Below are 6,000 nucleotides of genomic sequence, written 5' to 3'. Positions count from 1 at the left end.
CTACAATCAGCTTGGTGAGCCAACAGTCAGGGAACTGAAGAGCTGTCCTGTTGGTGTATCAAAACCAGCAAGGAGCCGAGACGACGACTACTTCAGTCCATCAGCCAACCGATATCCTTTTTATTACTAGTCATAATGCAGTGATAACATGCACCATACCATAGTAGCAGTGAAAGTTAAAGTATTTTGCACTTTACAGTACAGTGTGCAATGTAGTCAGAATACTATTTAATGCACTTTGATATATTGGTTTGTGAGTAGTGCATAGTTTTGGGTTTAGTCTTGTTATACATGGTTTATTATGTGGCTACATTATTTTGGGTAAAGAGGATTTTCCTTGAGTCAGTTTTGAAGATTGGGGGCCCACTAATGCTTCAACTGCCAGACTACCCAGTGATACGAATGGACAACAGGTCTTGTGTGTTTTGCCATGTGGAAGGACTTTAAATAACAGACAATTCATAAAGCCAAGACTTTATTCTGGAATGCTGTTAATGTTGAAACTGATGACCCTTTTACTCGTATGTTGTTAAACCTAGTGTAACTCATATTAGAAAATGTTGGCGTAACTTTTTTTTTTTAGTGGGGGAGGGTGTTGTCAGCCCATATGCTTTTAACTATGTGCACCTCTGATCACAGTACATATATAGATATATTGCAATTTATCGAACGCACTGCTTTTATTGTGAAGCGAGCGGAAGTCACTGGGTAAGCCCATGTGCGACTTCCTAGCTTTCTTTAAATACGTGGCCCACAGCGTTCTCAGGTGAGAATTGCTGGGCTGTAGTTGGCTTCCAGACGTGTAAGTGTTTCACTTTTTAAATCTTTTGCACACTAAAAAACTTAATCCAAATTTAACTTAATTTAACTTAAAATCTACACTGTGTTTTTCATAGGGGACCAACGTGTGTGTATATCTGTGATGTGAAAACGTGAAAAAAATAATAAAATAAAGACAAAGAAGGAAGTGCCGGACTATTGTTCATTCTAAGGGTGCAACATCAGCATTGTACAGCATTCTCCTAGCACAGGAATCCTCTTCCTCCAATTCATCTGTGTCTGTACTCAGACAAGTACAGAGAGTTTTATCAGAGCAATTACACATCTTTTGTCCTGAATGCTAGTTATTGCCTTCTGGTAGAAGGTATTATGTTACAAAATGCAGACTGAACTGTTTTGAGAATTTATTTCACCCAATTTCAATTAAAAAGTTCATTAATTTTAAATAGTGACTTTTATGGCTACATGGACTGTGCAATATCTCTACAGGCCAACCAGGGTTGTGCAAATCATCTTGTTTTAATCACGTTTTTCTTATGATTTGTTGTACTTCTTTGGGTACTGTGCTATATATTTATATATTTATGTTTTATTGTGTGGGTGAGGGTGGTACATAGTTTACAGTGGTTTGTTATTGTGTTTGTGTGGCGCATCGATTGTGATAGTGCCACTAATAGCAGCACTTGAGTCTATATATGTCTCATATTATGAGACATAAGTTAAACCCTAATAATTTCACAAAGATACTCAGTAGAACCAATAGTAGGTTTTGCTTTTGTTTAGCTAATTGGCACTGTTGACTTTGTTTTGTCAAACAATTGTGTGATAAAAGGGAATATCAGGATTCTTTCAAATTATTTTGTTATATTTTTGATGTTATTATATATTGTTTACTTACAAAAAAAGGTTTAAATTTTAATTTCTTAGTTATGCCATTTAATTAGTTAATAAAAAATATATTTGTGATGAGTTTTATTATCATAATCGTGATCATTAATTAAAGAAAAGAGGAATCATAAAATGATTCTACAATTTCAATTAAAAAGTATCGGTATCAGCATCATATCGTATGAGTAATGTATTAGTCTTGTATCAGTTCATATCGTATCATGTCGTTTCTGTATTGATGATACTTGATATAGATTTACTTGCTATTGGCTTATTTACAAAATTTGCAGTATGGCCCAACCCTGCTGCTAAGTCTCTGCCATGGACATTTTTCTACCATGCTACGTGTGTCTGCTATGTCTATCCTGACTGTGATGTTGTACAAACTGCACAAAGGCGTGTGCCATCCAGACTGTTATTGTAGAGTTGTGAATGAGTTTCTTAAAAAAAAAAAAAAAATTCAAATAAATTTTAAAAAAGAATTTAATGTTCTCTGTGTTTGTTCTTTGCTCTTGATTTTTGTATAAATTTGTGGTTATTGTTTGAGACTGCCACCTTATTGTAGTCTGGAGTTTGATGTTCTGCTCTGTGTTTGTTTGTGACAGGCCGAACTATTTCAGCTTAGTTTAATATTTTAGTTTATTGTTATTTGGCTGTCCAATAAGACATTTGTTATGTTGTTTATTAAAACTTTGACAATTGATTTTTATTTTTCTTATTTTAATGTATCATTTTTATATTACGTTTCCTTCTGAGAGGTATATACCAGCAGGAGCTTTAGCTTCTGGTGGGACACCCAAGCTGGACAGGTCTTAGGTAAGAAGCCTGACAAAGTGCAATCAATATCTTCACACTTTTAACAAAAAAAAGAGCTGAAACATGATGTCCCGTTCACATTTCTGCCTGTCCCCTCATGTAGGCCTAATAATAAGACTATAGACTTCAACCAATAATCAGACTATATACTTAAATGACAGACTTTCTGAGGCAGAGATCAGTTATTCGAAGAACCTAAACAATGAAAAACTCAGCCAGGTTAAATCATATTAGGTAAGAAGCCTGACAAAGTGCAATCAATTTCTTTACACTTTTAACAACAAAAAGAGCTGAAACATGATGTCCCGTTCACATTTCTGCCTGCCCCCTCATGTAGGCCTATGCTCAAGGCCGGATTATCCAATGGGCATTATGGGCATGGGCCCAGGGGCCCACACCCATTGGGGGCCCATGTGGGGCCCACCTGGGGTATACACCAGCAGTTTGGAAAGGAAACAAAATGTATATAAAAGCTGAATAGTTACACCACAGTGTCTAGTGTATCGCTACTCGTACCGCTGGCTGAGAGATCTTAGAAATGTCATTTCACAGTGTATCATTCACAATTTTTACAATGTTATGGTGTGGAAAGGGGTCACTGGTACACTCTGGGCCCAAGGGCCTGTATACTTTTAATCCGCCCCTGCCTATTCCTTCCCACAGCCGCCACTGATATAAATACATGAGCAACTTGTGGTTTTATTTTAATGCTCGTTGTATAACTTGAGCTGCAAACAGTCAGAAATCGATTCAAGATTTTCTGGCGACCTGCCCAGGGTGTTAACTGCCTCTCACCCAGTGATTGCTGGGATAGACTCCAGCTTCCCGCCACCCTGAACTGGACTAAGCGGTTAAGAAAATGGATGGACGACTGAAGAGATGGCTCAAACAAATGAAAGTAAGTGTGTGTCTTCAACAGTTACATTCACTTGTATCACCACACATTTCGCCTCCCCTCTCTCTCTCGCTCTCTCTCTCCCTATCTCTCTCCCAGTGCCCACTGTCTCTCTCCCGGGGTGGAGGCTGACGGCCGTGTTTTCTGTGGATGGATGGAGGAAAGGGGAAATTAGTGTCTCTCCGGCTTCCACTGAGCGGTCTGGATTTGCAGAAACTACCAGCACCAGCGAAGACTTTTCATGGTGGAATCAAACGTCTTAAAATGACCGTTGGAGTGATCGCTGACCTGCTGCACGAGGTAAGCACCCCCCACCCCCCTTCGCGCGCTGCTGCCGGTAGCGATGCTTTATGATCGCCTGTTAAAATGTAATCATCTGTTATACGGAGGGGATGACGGTGGAGGGGGGGTGGATAGTTACATAACAGCGCGAGACGAAATCAAAGATTAATTAAGAAAGCAATCAGCTCGTGGGGGGGGGGGGGGGGGGGGGGGGGGGGGGGGGGGAGAAAACCAGGAGGCTACGTGTAGGTGAACGTCAGACCAAATTGGAGGAGATTCTGGCCGATTTGTCTCCGCTGACATGGAGGGAAAGCAGCCGGGGAGATGGAAGAAACTAGAAGGTGTTGAAGAAAATGTTCCAGGCTGAATTAGCCTGCAGGCCCGCGGCCTCACGTCTCCACAGGATACCCATACAGCTAATAAATGAGACACACAGCTCCACAAACGGGCGATGAAAAGACAGAAACGTTAGTCTTTTATCATTATTATTATCTGGATCGCCTCCACCATCTCCATGACAACGGGAAATCTCCAGTCTGGCAGTTTGCTCTGGTTTCCAGCAGATGCACCTGATCCAAACAAAAATAATTCAGCCTAGTGCTCTGCATTAAAAAACCCACATTTAAGCCAAGAAAGGTTTAATATCTGAATGTATCTGAGCTGAATTACAGGAGTGATCACAGCAGTTTACTTTGGAGCTTCTCAAACTGCCTCATTCAGACTTAAAAAGTTGTTTTCTGAAGCTACAACTTATCCAGACAAATCCGTATTATGTGCAGGTATAAATTCTGGTTTAAGGTAAAAAAAAAAAAAAAAAAAAAAAAAAAATCGCGTTTCATCGTGAGTGAATGTGATACGTCGTGACAAACCTTTTCTTTATTTAAACTTCCCACCGGTAGTTCCTCTCATTTAGATACAGCAAACTTCTTTTGGGTTTTATTTAACTAAAAAGAATATGTTGCTATTTAAGTTCTGGTGCCGTTTATTTATCTTTAATAAAACACTATTTTGAATTTGCTAAATTTAGAAACCCCCCTCCCAGACCAGTACTGTTTTTATTCTGTTTTATTGACCAGTCACCATTGTGCTTTTCAGGAAGCTATTTCCTGGAGGTGAAACAGATTTATTTAGACTACCAACATGATTCCACTTCTACTTTGACTGTGTTTCTCCTGGTCACGAACTAATGGCAGTGGTTTGGAGTGTAGCTGAAGTTTGTGTTAATGATGACAGGGGGCATTTATGGGGAAAATCGTGCATGATGGCTGGAAGGGTGTATTTTCCACAGGGACTGGAGGAACAACACCCCCCTCCCTTTTTGAAATGGCTATTTTTGTCAGTCTCACTTTCACAGCTTCGGGCTAATTTTCTCACCAGTGCTGAGCTCTTTAAATCAGTGTGGAGACCCTCAGCTCAACCGATATAAGGGGCTGCACATGAAAAGAAAAAAACAGCCTTATGAACTGACCCTAATGAATGACTTTCAAGTTATTATCTTGATTTCTTTCTCTTTTTTGTCCTGTTAGAGGGTTAATGATCCTAATACAGCAGGTCAGCTCGGAAACATTACAAATATGTGAGAATTATTTCACTATGGGACGTCTGTGGTGCCTGAGCTCAGCTGTTGAGATGCCTTAAAATAGAAAACGCTCCCATGCAACCTACGCTTGGTTTTGGCCACATCTGGATTGAGCTACCTGGTCAACACTCTCACCCAAACAGCAGACACAATGAGAGCGAACTGAACAACAGATGCAATGATCATCCACTGACGTATTCACATCAGTTTATTTTAGCTGATTTATCTCTCTTATTAAGTTTGAATGCACCACGTTCTGCTGTAGGTCAGTGGAATTTTTCAGGATTGTTGCACCTATACAGCCATTTGGTTGCCTTTGTTAACCTCTTGTGGTCGTTTTATTCATAGTATTGTGTGGCAAACTGCTGGAGAAGTTGTATAGCTTGGATGAAGACGTGCTTTCCCAATTAAACTACCAACATGAAACAATAAGATGTGTGTGTTTTGCTGTTACATCGAGTGGAAGCTTTATATTGCCGTAAATAAAAATACACATTGTCAGTATAATTTTATTCTTGGTAAACTACCAGTACATTATGCAACTGTAATCATGAAGCATTAAAATTTTGAGCTATTTTAATTTTTGCTCAACCTTTGGTTCATGGCAACAGCCTCTGATGTTCGTGGCTAATGCAGTTCGCTCACACTCATTTGCACAAGTAGCTTTGTTTCTATACACAAAATCAAGCCAAGTTTTCAATGTCATTTTTATTTGCATCTAAGATAAATACACACTAACTACACCAGTGTATCATACTGG

This window comes from Telmatherina bonti (assembly GCF_933228915.1).
Source record: "Telmatherina bonti genome assembly, chromosome: 10".
NCBI lineage: Eukaryota > Metazoa > Chordata > Actinopteri > Atheriniformes > Telmatherinidae > Telmatherina > Telmatherina bonti.
This window is presented reverse-complemented; position numbering follows the sequence as displayed.